Source organism: Narcine bancroftii, chromosome 3 (assembly GCF_036971445.1).
Source record: "Narcine bancroftii isolate sNarBan1 chromosome 3, sNarBan1.hap1, whole genome shotgun sequence".
Taxonomy (NCBI): domain Eukaryota; kingdom Metazoa; phylum Chordata; class Chondrichthyes; order Torpediniformes; family Narcinidae; genus Narcine; species Narcine bancroftii.
This window is the reverse complement of record NC_091471.1, coordinates 119,100,156-119,123,855: the sequence shown is the minus strand read 5'-3', so window position 1 is coordinate 119,123,855 and position 23,700 is coordinate 119,100,156. Positions and strand designations below refer to the sequence as shown.

At 38.8% G+C, this 23,700-nt stretch overlaps 1 long non-coding RNA gene across 1 annotated transcript in view; it reads right to left on the bottom strand.

The window, feature by feature from the left end:
- Positions 1-22,665, bottom strand: part of LOC138756208 (uncharacterized) — a 31,872-nt gene extending 9,207 nt beyond the window's left edge. Inside the window, exon 1 of the long non-coding RNA XR_011352861.1 lies at positions 22,551-22,665. This is a non-coding gene — a long non-coding RNA (uncharacterized lncRNA). The remainder of the gene's footprint in view (positions 1-22,550) is intronic.
- Between the last annotated feature and the right edge of the window lie 1,035 nt (positions 22,666-23,700).

The following is a 23,700-nucleotide window of genomic DNA, read 5'->3' as shown; positions in this document are numbered from 1 at the left end:
AATTGGCAAACCACCATTTAAATGTGATTTAATGTCAATTTTGTTGTTTACACCTGGTGCTAAATTAGTAAACCAATTACTGACACCTATCCAAAGTGAGATTAATTTGTATAATAATAATGCAAGTAATGTTGGTGCTATTAAATGTGTAAACTAACATGCATTAAATTAAGAGCAGTGTTTTAAAGATTTATTTGTCAACGGGAGTCTCTGTTACTTTCAACAACTTTCAGTTAAATATGGTCTACCAAATATTCTTTTTTTCATTATCTACAGGTTATTTTTTACAATCTCAACAGATAAGAATTTAATTAATACATTTTGTAATCTACAACCTTTTCATAAAGGTTCAATATCTTATATTTATTATATGATGTTGTGAATAAGAGAGGCTCCCTCAGATAAAATTGAAAAGCCTGGGAAAAGGACCTCAAGTTTTTAATTCCTGCAGAAACTTGGAATGTAATTTTCAAATTGGTTAATAGCTCTACTTTATGTGCCCGCCACTCTCCCCCACAATTTAAAGTAGTCTATAGGGCTCGCATGTCCAATGTCAAACTATCTAATTTTTATGTGGATGTATCTCCTCATTATGATAAATGCAACAATGGAGATGCCTCATTAATGTATATTTTCTGGACATGCCAGAGTCTTGCAAAATATTGGATCAAAGTATTTCAAACTTTCACTTCACTTTTTAAAGTTAATTTTAAATGATATCCCTCAACTGTTTTATTTGGTGTTGTTGGAGAGAGTGGCATAATGTTATTGCCATCTGAGCTACATGTAGAAGCTTTTATTGCTCTTATGGTTATGTTGGCGGTGTTGGTCAGATGGAGGGATGTTACCCCGCCTGATCAGGCTCAATGGCTATGTCATGACATATCATGTTTAAACTTGGAGAAGATTGGATGCTCAATTTCTGATTTGAATTCAAATTCTGTGGGAACCCTTTTTAAATTGCATTTATAATCTTTGATTTGTTATGAAGGTAGATGATGTAATTTATCACTCTGATAAGAATTCTGTCTTCCTTTACTTTTTTTTTGGCCAAACAGCTTCATTCTTGGTAGTGGGTTTAGATTTTCCTTTTTCTTATAATAAAATATCAATACAATATAATTTGTTTGATGAAAATGTGGAGTACCTTGGATGAAATGATATGATTGAAGTGTAATGTATTTTAAATTTTTTTTAACATGTACTCTATATTTTTGGCTGTGAAATTTCAATGTTAATAAAAATATTGAAAATAAAAGTCGTGGATTTTAAATTCCTTTTGCCAAGTTATACTCGTCAAAATACTTCTTCAAGTTTGCTAAATTGTGGTCTGCTTTTGAATAATGAGCATTCGGTAAAATTAAATTGATTGGGCTGTGGTTGAGGACAACAAATGACAATGGTCCCAGCACCGATCCTTGAAGCACACCACCAGTCACAGGCCTCCAGTCTGAGAAGCAATCATCCACCACTGCTTTCTGAATTCTTTCATACGGCCAACTTCAAATTCAGTTTACAATCTCTCCATGGGTGTCTACTGTCTGAACCTTCTGAACTAACCTCCCATGTGGGACCTTGTCAAAGGCCTTACTAAATTTCATGTAGATAACATCCACAGCCTTTCCTTCATCTACTTTTTTAGTAACCTCCTCGAAAAACTCTGAGTTGTTAAACACGACCTGCCATGCACAAAGCCATGCTGACTATCTTTATTCAGCACTTGACTGCCCAACTACTTGTATATCTGATGTCACAGAACACCTTCCAACAATTTATCTACTACTGACATCAGGCTCACTGGCCTGTAATTTACTGTTGAGAATTATCAGATGTGACTTAGAAGAAATCAGAAGTCTGAGTTCATGTCTATGGTATGATAGGGATCACTGGGCAAAGAGATGTTGAGGTATTGGGGATGCACTAGGATTCAAACCGGTATGGGTAGGTGATAAATGGGTAGAGGTGTCAGAGTGTGAGTCAGGTACTGGCATTAATTAATGTTCTGAATAGTATTGGTAGTTGGGGAAAGGATAGGTAGACAAGGAACACACTCAATGGGTGAGGTGGTGGAAGTGCTGGGTTAGGCTGGCAGTTTGTGTAATGGACACTCTATTGAGTAATAATGATGGTAGGGTTCTAAACACAACCAAGCATTGAGAGTTATCATTTGTGATAATGCCAGGATTTATGTACTGGGATATGTATGTGTTATAATCTGGTATTGTTACAAGGTATTAGACAGATATACAAGTAGAAGATATAGGGATACCAATAACAAGGTGGTGGATATAGAAATGAAGGCAATTTTTTTTAGCACAAGACCACAGAAGCCTTGGATGCAACATTTCACATTGATTTCCTTTAACTAATGCCAAATGAATCTCAAATCTCCAGGATAGTTGAGCTTCAAAGAAAGTTTTCTCTTTCATTCTTGACTCTGAATTCTGTAAGTCAATTAAATTTTTTAACAGGCCAATTTGGCTTTACAAGTCAGAGCTGCCCAACTTAACAGAACAAAGAACCCCAAAACCAATGCAGCCACAGGGAGAATGTACAAACCCCTTACAGACAGCGCAGGATTCGATCACTGGTGCTGTAAAGGTATTGCGCTAGCTGCCACGCCAACTGTGCGACCACAATTGTCTTTTGATCATCAAAATCATACCCACTTCAAGAACTTCTTCTGGCAATTCATTCCAGATGGGATTATCCTCTGAGTGAACAAGTTGTCCTTTGTTCCCTTTAAATATCTCCCCTCTCACCTGAAACCTCTGCCGTCTACTTTGAGAATCATCTATCCTAGTGAAAGGACTCCAAACATTCACTCTATCCCTGCACCTCAAGATTTTCTATACTTCTATAAGGTCATAGGAACATAGGAAGTAGGAACAGGAGTAGGCCAAAAATAGCCCATCGAGCCTGCTCCGCCATTCAATACGATCATGGCTGATCTAATTTATGACCCAACTCCACCTACCTGCCTTCTCCCCATATCCCCCAATTCCTCTATCATGTAAAAATTTATCTAACCGAATTTTAAATATGTTTAATGAGGCGGCCTCAACCACTTCCCTGGTTAGAGAATTCCAAACATTCACTACTCTCTGGGAAAAACTATTTTTCCTCATCTCTGTCCTAAATCTACTCCCCCAAATCTTGAGACTGTGTCCTCTCATTTTAGTTTCCCTAACCAAAAAACCTTCCTACATCTATCCTATCCATACCCTTCATAATCCTATATGTTTCTATAAGATCTCCTCTCATTCTTCTGAACTCGAGCGAATACAATCCTAGATGATTTAATCTTTCATCATAAGTCAACCCCTTCATCCCAGGGATCAACCTAGAAAACCTCCTCTGGACTGTCTCCAAAGCCAGTATATCCTTCCTCAAATATGGAGACCAGAACTGGACACAGTACTCCAGGTGCGGTTTCACCAGTATCTTATACAGTTGCAACATTAGCTCCCTACTCCTGAATTCAATTCCTCTAGCGACGAAGGCCAACATTCTATTTGCCTTATTAATAATCTGCTGCACCTGCAACCTAACTTTTTGTGATTCATGCACAAGCACTCCCAAGTCCCTCTGCACAAAAGCATGCTGTAGTTTTTCACCCTTTAAATAATATTCAGGTCTTTTATTTTTCTTGCCGAAGTGGATAACCTCACACTTACTAACATTGTACTCCATCTGCCAGACTTTTGCCCACTCATTCAGCTTAACTATATCCCTCTGCAGACTCTCCACATCCTCATTACAATTTGCTCTTCCACTCAATTTGGTGTCATCCGCAAACTTGGCTACACCACATTTTGTCCCCTCCTCCAAGTCATCAATGTAAATGATGAACAGTTGTGGGCCTAACACTGACCCCTGCGGCACCCCACTTACCATTCTCTGCCAACCTGAAAAACTCCCATTATCCCAACTCTCTGCCTCTTGTCAGACAACCAATTTTCAATCCAGGCCAATGTACTTCCCTGGACTCCACTTTCCTGTATCTTACTGAGAAGTCTCTTGTGCGGTACCTTATCAAACGCTTTCTGGAAATCCAAATATACAACATCAACCGGTTCCCCTCTATCCACCGCACTCATTATATCCTCAAAGAATCCTAACAAGTTTGTCAAACAAGATCTTCCCTTTCTAAAACCATGCTGTGTCTGCCTGATTGAACCCTTACGTTCCAAAAGTTTCACTATTTCATCTTTAATGACGGCTTCAAGCATTTTTCAAACTACAGACATCAAGCTAATTGGCCGATAATTTCCATTCTTCTGCCAACATCTCTTCTTAAAAAGTGGCGTGACATTTACTGTCTTCCAGTCTGCCAGGACCTGCCCAGAATCCAAGGAATTTTGATATATGACCACCAATGCATCCTATAACTTCTGCCATTTCCTTCAGAACCCTTGGATGCACATCATCAGAACCAGGTGATTTGTCTGGCTTTAGTCCCATTAGTTTCTCCATCACTACTTCCTTTGTAACAACTATTTTATCAAGGCCCTCCCCAACATTCGCATCCTTAACTCCGCACTTGGGCATGCTGGACGTGTCTTCCACCATGAAGACTGACACAAAATATTTGTTTAATACCTCGGCCATTTCCTCATTTTTTGCTATAAGTTTTTCTTTCTCATCCTCCAAGGGTCCTATGTTAACTCTGGTCACCCTCTTCTGTTTTATATATTTATAAATTTTTTTGCTTTCTGTTTTTATATTTTGTGTCAATTTACTTTCATAATCCATTTTCCCATTTCTTATTACCCGCTTTGTAACCCCTTGTTGTCTCTTAAAGTTTTCCCAATCTTCCAGTTTCCCACTGCTCTTTGCAGCTTTGTACACCTGCGCCTTCAATTTTATACTCCTTTATTTCCTTTGTTAACTACGGAATATATTTTTGTTGAGCATTACAAAATATTTCTTTGAAAATCTTCCACTGTTCCTCAACATTATGGCATCATGACCTTCATAAAACAAAGTTTTGAGTATAAGAGTTGAGATGTAATGGTGAGGTTGTATGAGACATTGGTGAGGCCAAATTTGGGGTATTGTGTGCAATTCTGGTCACCTAACTACAGGAAGGTTATCAGTAAGATTGAAAGAGTACAGAGAAGATTTACCAAGATGTTGCCGGGTATTCAGGAGTTGAGTTATAAGGAAAGATTAAACAGGTTAGGACTTTATTCCTTGGTGCATAGAAGAATGAAGAGAGATTTCATGGAGGTTTACAAAATTATGAGAGGTACAGGCAGAGTAAATGCGAATAGGATTTTTCCATTTAGATTGGGAGAGTTTTAAATACGAGGTGACGTGGCTTTACGGTGAAAGGGGAAAAGGTTTATGGGAAACATTAGGGGAACGTCTTCATTCAGAGAGTGGTGGGAGTGTGGAATAAGCTGCCAGCTGACATGGTAAATGCACGGTCACTCTTAAATTTTAATAATAAATTGGATAGAGACATGAATGGGAGAGGTCTGGAGGATTATGGAATGGATTCAGGCTAATGGGACAAACGGAATAATATTTTGGCATGAACTAGAAGGGCCAAATGGCCTGTTTTATTTGCTGAAGTGTTGTATGGTTACAAGTCCAAGAAGTGTGCAATGACTGATTAATATTGCATTTTGTCTCAAGTCTTACATGTTAATGAACATCACAATGGCAAGCTCACCAGCAAACATTTCATTGTGCCATTCTGCAACCAATTACAGACTTTGAACGTTTTTCTGCTTTGTATATATGCAATTTGAACATCTGCTGACTGCACAATCTCAAAATTTGCTGATGACACAAATGGCAAAGAGTGAAAATGACAGTAAAAGGTTTCTGGAAGTAAGAGACATAATGGAATGGACAAAAAATGCATCAGATACTTTCTAATGTGGATGAGTAAAATAAAAATATATTCTGCATGAAAGTAAAAAAAAATTCCAGTGCACTTACTGAAAAGACACTGAAGAATATGGAACAGCAACTCAGATTGCTAAAAAGAAATTCCCTGAGAGCAGATTGTGCAAGTATAGAAGAAGAAACCGATTTGAATAGGAACATGGAATGCATGCATCAATAATTAAATATAGATTTTCAGAAAACAATGGTTAGATTACAGTTAATGTACCATGTGCAAATCCAGGCTTTTCACTTAAGAAATTATACTACATACAACATGGATGCATCAGCATGGAAAACAATCTTGATAAATAAGTACAAATATACTTACATTTATTGTGGCATTTAAAATAGTCCCCTTTCCTTATGAATTCATTTGTGTTGCAGAATAATTCAGTCAGTAAACAGCAGTTGTGACATTTCTTGTTTGCACTGGAAATCTGAGCAGGTACTTCAAGGCATTATTCATGCATGTGCTGATGTCATAACTGGCATATTCTGACATGTAGCAAACAATGGTAAATTTCTACAGAAGTATGGTGGAAAGTGTGCTGACCGGCTCCATCGTGGTCTGTTATGGGAACACAATACCTCGAGCATAAAACCCTCTGATAGGTGATGGATACAGTCCAGGACATCACAGGCAAAACCCTCCCCACTGTCGAATACATCTGCAGCAATGGTTCTAAACATTTGTCTCTCCATTCACATACTACTTACTACTTTGAGTAATCCCTATGCCATCGATGCTCTGTGATTAGTAAGGCATTACTTAAGGTGGTACGTGAATGGAAAGGGAAGGTTGAGAACCATTGCTCTAGACCCAATTGTCACTGAAAATATTTTGCTTGAGAAAAATTGTCATTGGCCCATTTCCTTTGGAGCTAAGAAAACCATGCACATAAAGAGGTAAAATTAAAACAGTGGCTTTCAAACTTTTTCTTTCCATCCACATACCACCTTAAGCAATCCCTTACTAATTACAGACCAACGATGGCATAGGGAATACTTAAAGTGGTATGTGAGTGGAAAGAAGAAAGGTTGAGAACCTTTGATCTACAGGGAACGCTACTGTTGGAAAGAAGCACCCATTGTTCTTGCTGCTGCCATCAGGAAACAAGTATCGGCACCACAAGACTTGCATCACCAGCTTCAGAAACAAATGCTACTCCTCCACCATCAAATCTCTCAACAACAAACTCATTCAGGGACTCATTTAAGGACTCTACTTGTACATTTTATGGTTTTTTTTGTTCTCTCTCACACTTTGTTTACATTGGTTATCTGTTTACAGTTCCTTATTTGTTTACATGTATACACTGCATAATTTTCTTGGCACTACCAATCTACCTCACCCACAGAAGAAGAATCTCTGAATTGTATGTGATGTAGTGCATGTCCTCTGACAATAAATCTGAAGCAACGGTCCTTTTGGGTAGGATATTGAATTGCCTGTTCTGGAAATGACTATTAATTGTTCGTTAGTGGTCACACCTCGAACAATCTTCATCCATTACTGCTACCCTTAAAAGCATGTCCTTTTAAGATAAAAGCCTCCACTGGTCTTGGCTGTCCTTGCATAGTACAGACCACTACCTGATCCCTATACCCTTACTCCAGGTCCTGTGTTCCTGTCCCACAGTATGCTAGGTCTCTTTGATAAGACAGAAACAATAACTTCCCTCCTTTTGTATTGCATTGGTCTCACCACAACCATAAATATTATGTTTTATTTCCTAATAACTTGCTATACCTGCTAATTAGTTGTTTGCAGCTCTCCCATGAGGGAACTGAGGTCCCACTTCACCTCAATAAGTTGTGATTTCTCCCAATATAGACAGCAAGTTTATATTTTTTTTCACATTTTCTGTGTACTCCATTTACTGGATCATTGCCCACTTAGCCTATTTGTATTCTTTAGAGGTCTCATTACCTTCCTACCAATTTCAGTATCATTATCAATTTTAGCAACCAGGCCTTTGTGACCCTCATCTAAACATTTACATAAATTGCAAACAATTGCTACTTCAGCACCAATCCCTATAACACAGAACTCTTAACATCTTGCTAATTGGACGACCATCCATTTTTGCCAATAGTTTGTTTCCTGCTAGTCAGCTGCACTTTTCAAGTTTTGGTTACTTTTTGAAGTAATCCACATATTATCTGTAACTATACCTTGAAACACTGGACTTATGACATGTTTAGCCATCTGACCATAGTTTCCTGTTTTTTTGCCTTTATGTTCAATAAAGGACAGTCTTGCTATTTTCCAATTAAATAGAAGCTTGCCCGAATACAGGCCATGCCATTTCATTTCAACATCAGGAAGAAATCCATCAGAACTGCAGCATTCCAGAATGACTCCCATTCAACAATAAATGGGAAACCTCCTGTACTTTTCAAATCCACTCCTTTCAAACCTCTTCCATCTACCTGGGAGCACAAATAAGACCTCAACATGACATTTCAAAAAGGATAGAATCAGAAGAAATTTACAGCACAGAAAGGACATTCAACCCATGGTATCTGTACTAGTCTTTAAAAAAATTGTAATAAACTTCAACGGGGATTTTATCTGTAGGTTGCACCTGGCAATCAGAGTCAGGTGACTCAGGCAGTTGGAGTTGAAAAGCTCTGATCAGTAGGAAACTGATTAGACAATAGAAGTCGAGTGATCCAGAGAACTTATGACACAGGTTGGTATTAGTACATTTCAACTCAGCAGTCAAGAGAGATGGTACTATTGGCTAGAGTTTCACACAGTACATGCAGCAGTGAGTAGAAAGTTTACAACTAATTTGTTTTTTTTTTCCTCTACAAATCCATTCTTATTTTACTTTCTGGAAAACTAAAGTTTCATAAGCCTGCAGGCTATACCTGTTCAAATACATGCATTTTGTACCTAGACACTGTTTAAAACATGGTGAGGAATTCAGAATGTTTTAGAAAGTGAGCTTCTGACCTCTATTGCTTCCTAGGTGATAATATCTTTCCTCATTGTTCTCTAATTTTATTTTACTAATTCCTTTGTGATTTTTGACCACTTCAGTAACTGAATTAAATCTTTCCCATTGATGCTACCTTGGCTCCTCTCTTGTTTCCCCTTGGCCTCCTCAGTTCCCCTAAAAAGAACTCATCTTATCCAACCATTCCTCATTGCCTACATTATCCAATCCTGCCAGACAGCAATCTTGTAATTATACCCAGTGCCATCTCTTGCACAATCATGTTTTTTTTTTGTATCTGAAAGGAGAAACCTCTGAAGCTGCACCTTTTCTTCAGTATTGCACTGAAGTGTCAATCAAAATGTTAGTGTGCAAGTCTCTGGACTGGCACTTGAGCCATAAAATCAGTCTTGAGCAACTATCATCTGCCTGACCAATATGAGGACTACTAACTAAAAATAATAACATAACAAACAAAAGCAGGAGTAAGTCACTCAGCTTCTCATGTTTTATCAATCAAATCATGGTGGCTTTCTATGTAAGAACCACCTTCCTGCACTTTTCCCTTTATTTCAAATATTGTCTGTCTCCATTTAGAACCACAACTGGTATCAATAAAAATGTCTAATGCATCAATTAAGCAGAGCAGATGAAAAAATTTGGTAGAGTTTTTAAAGCTGTCAAGAGTCCTTTTGTTTGAACAATTAAAAGGTACATTGTGCTGTTTGTTGTTAAATTAGTAGGTTAACACACCCTGATTCATATCACTCATTTATATGAGCATAGGATGTTTTTGTCAGAGGGAATGGGTAAGGAAGAGAATATTGGAAAGTTCAGATAAACTGGGTCAAGCATTTGAGCCAGATGATAGAGAAGAATTAGTATTGTATTTCCTAAGGAAGAAGATAGCATGGTCAAGATAACCATAGGTCTACACCTCCAATGTTATGCCCTCTACATACTCCCAATGTACGGTGCAGGGTTCTGGGCTCATGTACTCCATCTGCCTATTTGACCATTGTTGCAAATCAATATGCAAAAGTCTAGTATGTAACTGAGAAAGTACATGGGGTTGAGGAAGACCGTCTTCTACTCCAGTTCTGAATTGTCCGAAGAAACCCATGTCGGAATTGGACGCACTCAGAGGTGAGTTGGAATACCAGTTGCTACTGGTGTTTCGCAGGGGTGAGTTTTGGGGACACTTTTTTTGATGTAGTATACTAATGATTTGCATTATGGAATGAGTAGCTTTGTGGCCAAGTTTGCAGATGATATGAAGTTTGGTGGATGAGCAGGTAGTGTAGAGAAAAGAGGGAGGCTGCAGAAGGACTTAAGACAGATGAAAAAAATGGGCAGAAAAGAGGCAAATGAAATATAATGTTGGAAAGTGTATGGTTACTCAACTTGGTAGAAAAAAATGGGCAGGTTATTTTTTTTTAATGGGGAAATAAAATGGAAAATGCCCAGATGTAAAGGAACTTGGGAGTTCTCATGCAGGATAGCCTGAAGGTATACATGTATGTTGTGATGCTGGTGAAGGAGGCAAATGCGACACTGACATTCATTTCAAGAGGAATAGAATATAAGAGCAGAGATGTGATGTTGAGACTTTATAAGGCACTGATGAGATCTCACTTGGAGTTATGTGAGCAGTTTTGGACTCCTTATTTAAGAAAAGATCAGAATTAATTGTCATGGACATTTCACGAGATTGGTTTGCAGCAACATCAACATCTATATAAACAACCTTGCAAAATAAATTAAAAAATAGTGCAAGAAAGGAAATAGTCAAAGTAAGGCAGTGTCTTTGGTTCATTGATCATTCAGGAATGTGATTGCAGTGGGGAAGAAGCTGTCCTTGTACTGTTGAGTGCTCATCTTCATGCTCCTGTACCTTGTTCCCGTCGGTGGCAGAGTGAAAAGGGCATGGTGAGGGTCTTTGAGAACGGAGGCTGCTTTCTTAAAACACTGCTTCTTTTTGATGTCCTTGATGGAGAGAAGACAGCTGCCCAAGGTGTCACCAGCCGAGTTAACAACCCTCTGGAGGTGTGGAGACATTCGAAAGTGTTCAAACAAAGTTCACTACGATGATTCTGGAAATGAAAATGTTATTGTATGAGGATGATTTGACAGTTCTTGGCCTGTATTCATTGGACTTTAGGAGAATGAGGGGGAAACTCATTGAAGCATTTTGAATGTTGAAAAGCATGGACAGAATAGATGTAGAAGAGTTGTTTCCCATGGTGGGAAGTTCTAGGACAAGAGAATGTAACATCAGGATGGACAGACGTCTGCTTGAAACAGAAATGTGTAGGAATTTCCTCAACCAGAGTGTTGTCAATGGAATTTGTTGCCTTCGGAAATGTTGTTGAACTGAGGAAAACATGGGCACAAGTATGACCTTTTGGGCTGTGGACTGTCATTATAAAGGATGGATTTCTGCTAAGAACTCTGCAACTTTTGATACAACTGAGTGCTGACTCACCAATTGCTTGGAACTTTTGAGAACAAAGGGAGAATTTAGCTGTGAAACAGAGAGCAGCAGTTGGAACGGCGGAGGGCAGCTGCAGAGCTGTGTGAAATGCACATGCCTCATATGTGAGGATTCATAAGATTCCTGCAAAGCAACATCAGTAATTTCTCTCATCCTTTATTATCAGTTAAAGAATTGAACTTGGACATTGAACTTTGAGATTGAATTCTGTGGAATGTATTTTTTGAACTGACTTACTTGACTGACTGACCTGGGTTTTTTGGGGGGATTTTTCCTTTTTGAATATTGGGCACAGACTCCAATGGACTGTATTTTCCAAATACACACAGTTTCTAAATATATGATATCTGCATATTTGCTACAGACACATATAGTGGGGTTAATTGTGTTAAGACATAATATTGTTAAGAGTTATTAATAAATATAGAGTTAGAAATTTAACCCTTTTGTACTGCATCTTTTGTTGTGGCTGGTTTGAGACCCAACAGTAGTTCTGTGAAAGTGGCAACATAGTTCAACAGGGTGATGAATGTGTACAACACTATAATAGAGATGGGGGATCATGTTACAACTGTACGAGACAACACTTGGAGGATTGAGTAGAGCTGTCAGAGTAAGTGGTAGAGGCCGGCACAATTATGATATTTAAGACATTTGGACAAGTACATGCATAGGAGAATATGGGTAAAATGTAGACAAATGAGATTAACTGAGGCAGGCACCTTGGTTGGAATGAAAGTTGAGCTGAAGGACCTGCTCCAGTGTTGTATAACTCCATGACTCTCTGGCTATCAAAGATGCTTTATTTTACCAAAATGCCCATTACTTATGAAAGAATTTTGAAATGAAATATATAAAAATTATTTAGTGGCCCCTGCATGAATTTAGACCTTGTCTGAATGGATCTGACTGCCCACAGTCAGTCACTTCTGACTCACGCCAAACAACTCCATGGAGTCTCAAACAACTCCATGGAGCTCAGACAGGAGCTCATGTCTCCCTCTCTGCCACTCACCTCACCACTGAACATGAGAATGAAGTAATTGTGTACAAGATAGAGGAATTTGGCATCCAGCTTTATACCTTTATTAGGGTCACCATCCTTCTGGGAATTATTTTTCTTCACAATTTTTTTAACATAAATTCCAAAGTTTTAATGATTTTTGCCTCAAATTTATTTGAATCATGAAATATATTTAGAAACAGTTATTTTGCACATTGTTATCCAGATGTAGAAAGGATATCACTGAACTACAAATCACTGAGATTTGGGCTTGAATTATAATGAGATGCTGGCTAAATTGGGACCTTTATTTTTCATGGAACCCAGGGAGGCTGACAGAGGGAATATTATACAATCATGCAGGACATGAGTAAGGTGGCTAGTCACAGCTTTTTTTCCTCTCAGGATGGAGGAGTGGGGGTGCGGGGGGAGAAACTAAAACTAGAAGGCATAGATTTCAGGTGAAAGGAAAAAGAAACCTGACGGGCACTTTTTCACACAGGGTTTTGTATATACGGAACAAGCCACCAAAGTAAATAGTAAACTGGGTATAACTGTAGGCTGTACTGTAGTCTAGTGTTCTATGTTCTAATGTTTAAAGAGATTTCGACTGGTACATGGCCAGAAAAGGTTTTGTGGGATATTAGCCAAACCCAAGCATATGATAGTATCATGGTTAGAACCTTGATTGGCATACATTGTTTGGGAAGGAGGCCCTATTATTGACTTTAGTTTGAGATTCTTTGATACCTGCATTCTGTTAGAGATCAACAGGACATTCTGGAGACTGGCCTCAATGATAAGTCACTAAAGACTTACTTTCCTTAACTTCTATTTCAACATTTTAATCATTCACCCAGTTCATCAGCTGTGGCTCTTCAGTTTGCAAAGTACACATTTTATCCAATTTAGATGCAGAAAACAAATACCGGTAGTTAAGGTGAGGGAATTATATGTTCAGTTGGGTTCTGCTCAACCACCTCCGGTTAAGTTTGGGAAAATGCACTGTAATGGAAGATTCTAACTGTTTTTTTTTATAACCATATAATCACTTACAGCTCAGATCAGGCCAGTTTGGCCCTACTAGTCCATGCCATAACAAATCCCCACCCTCCTAGTCCCACTGACCAGCACCCATCCATACCCCTCCAGTCCTCTCCTCTCCATGTAACTATCCAGTCTATCCTTAAATGTAACCAATGATCCCGCCTTAACCACGTCTGCTGGAAGCTCATTCCACATCCCTACCACTCTTTGCGTAAAGAAATTTCCCTTCATGTTCCCCTTGTAATTTTCCCCTTTCAATCTTAAACCATGCCCTCTAGTTTGAATCTCCCCCACTCTTAATTGAAAAAGCCTATCCACATTTACTCTGTCTGTCCCTTTTAAAATCTTAAACACCTCTATCAAGTCCCCCTCAATCTTCTACGCTTCAGAGAAAAAAGCCCCAGTCTGCACAACCTTTCCCTGTAACTCAAACCTTGAAATCCTGTCAACATTCTCGTGAACCTTCTCTGCACCTTTTCTATTTTGTTTATATCTTTCCTATAATTTGGTGACCAAAACTGTACACAGTACTCCAAATTTGGCCTCACTAATGCCTTGTACAATTTCATCATAACCTCCCTACTCTTGAATTCAATAATACGATTTATGAAGGCCAGCATTCGAAATGCCTTCTTCACCACACCATCTACCTGAGTATCAGCCTTGAGGGTACTATTTACCATCACTCCTAAATCCCTTTGTTGCTCTGCACATCTCAATAGCCCATCATTTAATGCATATGACCTATTTAGATTTGCCTTTCCAAAATGTAACACCTCACACTTATCTGTATTAAATTCCATCAGCCATTTCTCAGCCCACACCTGCAGCCTTCCTAAATCACCTTTTAATCTACGGTAATCTTCCTCACTGTCCACAACACCACCAATCTTTGTATCATCCGCAAACTTGCTTATCCAATTCTCCACCCCTACTTCCAGATTGTTAATATATATAACAAGCAAGAATTGACCCAGGACCGATCCCTGAGGAACTCCACTAGTCACCGGCCTCCAATTGGACAAACAATTTTCTACCACTACTCTCTGACACCTCCGATCCAACCATTGCTGAATCCATTTCACTACCTCCTTATTTATACCTAATGCCTCCACCTTTTTTCCTCACCCCCTGTGGGGAACTTTGTCAAAAGCTTTACTAAAGTCTAAATAGACAACATCCACAGCTTTCCCTTCATCCACCTTTTTTTGTAACCCTCTCGAAAGACTCAATCAGGTTTGTCAAGCATGATCTACCCCTGACAAAACCATGCTGATTACTCCCTATCAATATCTGTACCTCCAAATATTTGTAAATACCATCCCTCAGAACACTTTCCGTCAACTAACGCACCACAGACGTCAGACTCTCGGGCCTAAAATTCCCTGGTTTACATTTGGACCCTTTCTTAAACAACGCCACCCTCCAATCTTTGGCACTACCCCTGTGACCAGTGACATCCTAAATATCTCTGTTAATGGCCCCACTATCTGTCCACAAGCCTCCCTGAGTGTCCTTGGGAATATTTTGTCCGGTCCCGGAGATTTATCCACCTTTATCTTTTTCAACACAGCCATCACTACCTCCTGGTTATCCTTATATGCTTCATGACCTCCCCACTATTTTTCTTTACTTCAACTGGTTCAACATTTGTTCCCCTAGTGAACATTTTTTCCCCTAGTGAATAATCTTTTACTTTTAATGTACCTATAGAAACCCTTTGGATTTATTTTTACTCTGTCTGTCAAAGCCTCTGTGCCTTTTTTTGGCCTTTCTAATTTCTTTCTTAAGATTCCTTCTACACTCCTTGTAGTCCTCCTTCAAACTCTCAGCTCCCTGCTCTTTATACCTCTTGTACACCTCCCTTTTTCTCCTAACCAAATTTCCAATATTCCTCGAAAACCAAGCCTCCCTATGACTTCCAGCCTTTCCTTTGATCCTCACTGGGACATATCTACCCTCAAAATTTCTTTTTTGAATATCCTCCATTTTAAATTTCCATCCTTACCTGAAAATATCCTGTCCCACTCAATACTCCCCAAATTCTTTCTTATTCCTTCAAAATTTGCTCTTCTCCAATCCAGAACCTTAACTTTAGGCCCCTCCTTGCTCTTCCCTAAAACTACCCGTAAACTAACAGAGTTATGATCACTAGACCCAATTTGTTCTCCAACATTAATGTCCGATACCTGACCTAGCTCATTCCCTAACAGGAGATCTAGTATTACACCGTCCCGAGTTGGTTCTTCTACTAATTGATTTAAAAATCAATCTTGGACACATTTAACGAATTCTAGCCCATCCAGCCCTCTAACTGTATGGGTATCCCAATCAATGTGAGGGTAGTTAAAATCTCCCATGATCACTACCTTATGATTTTCACACATATACGTTATCTCTCTACACATTTGTTCCTCTAATTTTCTTGGCCCATTTGGTGATCTGTAATACACCCCTATTAGGACCCTCATGCCTCCTTCACCCCTCAATTCCACCTAAACAGCCTCACTGGACGATCCCTCCAGACCATCCTGCCACCTCATGGCAGTAAAGTCCCCCTTTTTTACCCCCTGCTCTATCACATCTAAAACAAATGTATCCTGGAATATTAAGTTCCAGTCCTGCCCCTCCTGTAGCCAGGTCTCACTAATTTCCACAATATCATGACCCCCAAGTATCTGTCTGTGCTCTAAGCTCATATACCTTGTTAATTATGCTTCTTGCATTAAAATATATGCATTTCCGAGAATGACCCTCACCTATATTCTCTTTTCTACCTTTTACCCTAATCTTCATCCTACCTTTGTTATCGTTATTATTCCTATCTAGGTGGCCATGCCCCTTGACACTGCACTCACACTCTGCTTCTGCAAAGCTAAGAACCTGCTTGTTTATACTTTTGCAGCTTTTTCTTCTGCAAGGCTGAGAACCTGCTTGTTTTTAGAATCAGCAGACATAAGCTAAATTCCACCGAGGGGCCAGAGATGCTGTTATCTGAAAAGGACATCTGTGTACCAGGAACATTTAATCTTTCTGCTTGGTTTGGTCACAGACTGTCAGAGGCCTAGCCTTGAAGCAAAATAAACCATTGTATTCAAAGTGATAAGCTGAAAAAAAATATGTTATTCGATAGAAGCCTAGTATGCTAGCTTGCTTGCTTATCTTTCTTGCTGTGCTGGGAATAGGTGCTTGGGTAAGCAGTTTTTGGGTAATTTAAGCCATGGTCCTGCTGCTGAAGTTTGAGACTCTCTGAGAGGTGGCAATATCTCTTAGTAAGAAGAAGAACTTCTAGAGTCCAGCCAACGTCCCGGTCGGGGGAGGTGGAGAAGCTGCTACCGACGCCCTGACAACCTACTACAAGTGTGCAGTCGTTGCCTCGCTTCGTCAGTTGGGACCAGTCCAAGCGTTGATAAGTATAGTTGGGAAGGGCTTGCATATTGTAGTTTGAAATCATCTTTTGAATTTGTAATAAACATTTGTATAAACTGAACTGCTCTCGGTGTGTATATCTATTTTATTTTGGTAGCTCAAACACTGTGACCAATCTAAAACGAACAAAATGAGAGGTACAAGTTTACCCTACACAATTGGCGCTGCGAGCAGGGCACCGGTAGCAGCTTTTCCACCTCCCCCGACCAGGACGTTGGCTGGACTCTAGAAGTTCTTCTTCTCTCCGAGAGGTGGCAACATCTCTCAGCAAGAAGAACTTCTAGAGTCCAGCCAACGTCCCGGTCGGGGGAGGTGGAGAAGCTGCTACCGACGCCCTGACAACCTACTACAAGTGTGCAGTCGTTGCCTCGCTTCGTCAGTTGGGACCAGTCCAAGCGTTGATAAGTATAGTTGGGAAGGGCTTGCATATTGTAGTTTGAAATCATCTTTTGAATTTGTAATAAACATTTGTATAAACTGAACTGCTCTCGGTGTGTATGTCTATTTTATTTTGGTAGCTCAAACACTGTGACCAATCTAAAACGAACAAAATGAGAGGTACAAGTTTACCCTACACAATTGGCGCTGCGAGCAGGGCACCGGTAGCAGCTTTTCCACCTCCCCCGACCAGGACGTTGGCTGGACTCTAGAAGTTCTTCTTCTCTCCGAGAGGTGGCAACATCTCTCAGCAAGAAGAACTTCTAGAGTCCAGCCAACGTCCCGGTCGGGGGAGGTGGAGAAGCTGCTACCGGCGCCCTGACAACCTACTACAAGTGTGCAGTCATTGCCTCGCTTCGGCAAGAGGTATAAGAATGAGAGGTATAAGTTTACCCAAGACATGCACACCACAGGTTGTGATGCTAGGTAATGGGTTGGGTCCTGTATGGGCCCTTTGTAGGTTCATTTGCCATCCTCACAGAATTATCCACGTCCATTATGCCAGCATGTAAAGACAATCTCTTATTGCTTGGAAATTTAATGCTTGAAGCTTGTTCTCATTTATAATTCATTAAATTAGTCATTGTAGTTATGCAATAAGTTATAACATTTTATCTTCACTCTACTTAAGACTGACTGATTATTGTCAGTCAACAAAAAAGTAACCCCTCAATCTGAGTTCAACTAGAAATCCCTTAAACCTGAGGTGTAATGGCTTTTTAATATCTTCACGAATGCATTGAGATCAGCAAGTTTATATTCAAAATGACAGAAGTATATTTACAAGCCACCCAGTCACTATTTACATGGTATATCTCTGAATCTATGAACCTGTGACATTATTTAAGAAACATGGACAGTTAGAGCACATATCTCTGCTGTCTAATATGATCAAAATATTGTTCTTTGGCTTGGCTTCGCGGATGAATATTTATGGAAGGGGTAAAAGTCCACGTCAGCTGCAGGCTCGATTGTGGCTGACAAGTCCGATGCGGGACAGGCAGACACGGTTGCAGCTGTTGCAGGGGAAAATTGGTTGGTTGGGGTTGGGTGTTGGGTTTTTCCTCCTTTGTCTTTTGTCAGTGAGGTGGGCTCTGCGGTCTTCTTCAAAGGAGGTTGCTGCCCGCTGAACTGTGAGGCGCCAAGATGCACAGTTTGAGGCGATATCAGCCCACTGGCAGTGGTCAATATTAACTTGTAAATAAATATAGAATAGAATGTATCACTCTTCAAGATAAATTGCACTTTCCTATTGAAATCAAGAGGCTTTATGAAGGTCAATGGCTGCTAATAAAATGTGGTCTGATTGGTGAAGATTCCCCTTGTCATTTTGAGTGTTAATAATCTTGACTAGAATTCAGTTTCCTTCAGTGCCCAATATAGAACCACTTTTTCAAATATTAAGTATTTATAAGTAACATTTGGATTTGCTCCTCAGTTTGACTCCTGTATACTTTGTTAACTTTTCAATCCACCATTTAATAGATGGAGATATGTTAGGAATGATAGATTTAGCTATTCAGTTCTGTATAATTAATTACCAAGTTGAACCTAATTAGATTTGAGAGCAGAATGGAATTTATATTTTAAATATATTTATATAACAGTATTTTAGCACTTGATTTCATTGGACACCCACTGAGATTTATAAATTCACTGTGAAATTCAATTTATGTTTGCTAAATACTAATTTTACTATGGCACATCACATGTCATTTTTTTAAAGCAGTTCTTGGTCATCTGAGTATATTTCTTGCCCCTAAGGATGTTTTCAACATACATTTCATTTGTGCATATCCACAAAATGCTGTCCCATAATTTTTCTGCCATGTTTAGTATCATTTTCACTTTTTGGTCCACTAGTCTCAAGAAAATACATGCAATAAAATTGATTCTCATCCCATGAAATTTAAAATTTACCCTCCGTAGACACTAATAACCTATTACAAGTCAAGTACCCATTAACCAAAATGCATTAGACAAGAAGTGTTTCAGATTTTGGATTTGTTTTCCAAATTTTGGAATAATGTGTTTAATAATGTGAAAAATGTTTTGTATTTACCAAAAAAAAGTTGATCTCTGCTTACAAAAGAAAATAAATGCAACACCAAGTACTAGAAATTCTGCTGGATGGCAAAAAAAAAAATCACAGTGAATAATACATGTAGGTCTGGTAGTGAAGATGGTTGATAACAAACTGGTCCACTTGTGGTGTCATGTCGGCGCTCAAAAAGTTTTGGACTTTGGAACTTCAGATCAAGGGTACTCTATTGTAATCCTTTGTTGACATGGATTTTGATTTTAATCTATTCTTTTGCCAGCTGCATAATGGATAGGTGCAACCACTCATCATCCTGTCTAAATCTACAAATGACATTTTTGTGTATGCTTAGAAATAGAGCATTGATCAGCCTTCCACAGTTTATTCATCCAGTATCACAATTCACATTTCAGTATGTATTAAGATTATTATAGGATAATTGGAAAGTGCTGAGTTTTTAGTGACAAAGGACAGGAACTTCAACAAACTGAATTTCAGTAATCTAACACAAAATCCATACATGATATTATACATTTAATCCATGCAATAGGGGGATAAAATGTTATTGCTAGATCTCAATTGTGTACCAGACTTTCAAATTTTCATGAGGATTTGTCTACTTGTTTATTGGGAGCAAGGCATGGAGTTGATTTTATTCAGAAATTCAATGAAATGGGGAAGTCACGTGATCAGGACGACATAGGACATGGGATCCCAATCCTCCCAGGAAAACAGGAAAAAAATAATCTTTTAATGAACTAAGATGAAGTTAAATAGGAAAAAAACACTGGAAGAATAATATATTTACCTTTTAGGATGTATCCAAATAAGAAAAATTTCATTATTGGATCATCTCGTAGTGTCTCCAAAGAATTCAAAGGGAGACCTCCATCGCAGAAGGTGCCTGGACCTGGAATTATGATAAAGTCCTGGTGGTAGAATGAATTGGAGGGGTGTCCTGGTATACTTGTACTCACTTTGTTCATTTTAGATTGGTCACAGTGTTTGAGGTACCGAAAGAAAACAGAGACACACACTGAGAGTACTTCAGTTTATACAAATCTTTATTACTAAATCTAAAGCTGATTTCAAACTACAATATGCAAGCCCTTCCCAATTATACTTATCAACACCTGGACTGGTCCCAACTGCTGAAGCAAAGCAATGACTGCACACTTGTAGTAGATTGTCAGGGCGCCGATAGCAGCTGCTCCACCTCCCCCATCTGGGACATTGGTTGGACTCTAGAAGTTCTTCTTCTTGCTGAGAGATGTTTTCACCCCTCGTAGAGTCTCAAACTTCAGCAGTGGGACCATGGCTTATATTACCCAAAAATTGCTTACTCATAGCCCATCACCCTGAATAAATGATTTTCTTATCTTCAAGGTCTCCTGACAGTCTGGGACCAACAAAAGACAACTGCATCTCTGAGCCTCATGGTTTATATTAGATTATGTCTTCTGATTTACATGTATACATTTTTGCATAAGCTGGTCTAAATCCTCCATTACAAGGCGACACTTGTAGATGCGTACCTCCTGAAGACTGGGGAAAATGACATTGGACAAGAAGGGAGTGTGTCACTGAGCATGCCTGAATCAGCAGGCGAGCACAAGCCACTTGAGGATGTATTAGCTTTGAAGAAAGATTTATCTGAATGGAATTTCTTGCAAGGAACAGAATCTATAGGGACTTCACAGAAGGAGCTTGTAAGAAAAAATGTTGCAATCTACGCCAGGAATGGCTAAATAAATAGTATATTTGAAGTTTGAAGTAAAACATATAAATATAAAATTTATCAAGTTGGAAAAGATCCAAGATGTGGGTAAAATAAATCATAAAGTTAAAAAAGTGGAAGCTAAGGTTGAAAATGTACAAGAGAAAGTTGGAAAACTGAAGAACAAAGTTATGGTGAGATCTGTTGAAAGGAAGAAATGTTTTGAAAAAAATGATAATGTTGAAAATTTTAGTAGAAGAAATAATATTAAAATTGTTAGATTGAAAGAGGGAGAAGAAAAACAAAATACAATTTGATTGTATCTTGTGGTGGTGGTGAATAAATTGAAAGTCCTATTGAAATTAAAGGGGCACATAGAGAGCCCTTAGGCCACGACCATAACTGGAAGAAAAGCCCCGCTCTATAGTGGTTAAATGTTTAAAATATCAAAATAAACAAAAATATAGCTTTGGTGTTTGAAAGAGACTTGAATATCATGGATCAAAGATTTTCTTCTACTTGGATATTAGTTCACAATTGTTGGCCAGAGGAAGAGAGTTCAATCCAGTTTTTGAAAAAAAACTCTTTGGGGAAAACAGGCTACAAATTCATATTTTGTTATCCAGCTGTGTTAAAGATCTCATTACTTGGTGGCAACAAGAAATTGTTTACAGATTGTAAACAAGTGGCAGATTTTGTGGAGACATTACCTATGATTGAATGGAGGGAATGAGATTTGTTTATTTTATTGGTTGATAGAAGTTGATTATTAAGGTTGATACATCGTTGAAAGATGTGTATACCTGTGAGGTCATGGGTGTTGGGTTCTGGGAACCTTTGATTATTTATTTTTTTGCGGCAGTCACCGCATCACGCATAATAGAGGAGGGTGGTGCTGTATTCCTTAAACTGCGCCAGTGGAGGGAATTTTTATTTACTTATTATAAATTATGTATTAATCAACAGTATGGTTTAATTCATTATTATTTCTCTTTTTTTTCTCCACATCTGGATTTCAAGAAGAGTTGGAGTAGTTCAGATTTATATTATTGGTCGATAGTTTGGGTAGATATAAAGGAATAGTAGGTTGAAGTAAGATTTGAATGATTGGAGGATAAGTTGGACAGATATAAAGGAAAAATATCATATATATTAATAAATGGAAGAGGTAGTTTATTTATATTAAATTCATTAATTGATAAGGATTGTTTTGAGATGAAGAGATTAATGAGACAACTTTCACACACACACACACACACACACACACACACACACACACACACACACACACACACACACACACACACACACACACACACACACACACACACACACACACACACACACACACACACACACACACACACACACACACACACGTGTGTGAACCCATTTTTCTCCAATGAAAACTGTTCAGAATCTTCAACAATAAAGATCCCTGTATTTCTGAGTCAGCCCATTGCATTGACATGGTTTCCTGCCTTCTTCGTGACCAAATTTATCATCTCATTAACAAGCATTTTGTTGTTAGTTACCTTCAAAGAACAAAGACAATTCCATGTGGAACCAAAATGTCATGCAGGCCCTGCCTATGATCAAGGTTCACCCGTTCTGTTGAAGTCCTCCAAATGTCATCAGTTCCTGGAATAGCTCATAACTTTGAACTGAGGCAAAGTTGGCCTACAATGTGCAGCATGCAGCCACAATGGAATTTTATAGAGGTCACAATTGGGATCCTCAAGATTCTACAGGAACCCTGCAGAACCATAGAATGCTACAGCATAGTAAACAGGCCATTTGGCCTTTCTAGTCTGTGTCAACCACTATTTTGCTCATCCCACTGACATGCTTCAACTCCATAACCCTCCAGAATTCTCCCATCCATGTTTCTATCAAATCTATTCTTAAAACAAGATAAAGCTAGGATTCACCACATTAGAAAACAGTCCATTCCACACTCCCACCGCTCTCTAAGTGAAGAGCTTTCCCCTAAATCTTTCTCCTTTTAGCTTAAAACTATAACATCTTGAATTCATCTCCCCCAACCTAAGAGGAAAAAGCCGCCTTACATCCACTCTGTCTATAACTCTCATAATCTTCTAAAGCTCTTTCAAATCTCCCCTCATTATTCTTTGTTCCAAGGAATAAAGTCCTAACATTTAATAATTTCCTGTAACTCAACTCCTGAAAATCCAGCAACATCCTAATAAATCTTCTTTGCATTCTTTCATTCTTATCGATATCCTTCTGAAGTTAGGTGATCATGACTGCACACAATATTCCAAATTTGGTTTCACCAATGTCTTAGACAATTCAACATAACATCCCAAATCATACACTCAAAATACTTAGAATTTAAAAGGCTAAGATGCTGAAAGCTTTCTTTACAATCCTGTCCAGCTGTTAGACGACCTTCAGGGAATTATATATCTGTATTTCCAGATCTCTTTGCTCCTCCGCATTCTTCAGTAACCTACCATTACAGTGGATGTCCTACCTTGCTTTAACCTTCCAAAATACATCACTTCACACTTGACTGCATTAAAGCCCTTCTGCCACTTTTTGGCCCATTCCTCCAGTTTGTCCAGATCCCTTTGCAAGCTTTGAAAATTTTCATTGCTGTCCACAACATTTCCAATCTTAGTGACATTAGCAAATTTGCTGATCCATTTTATCACATTATCA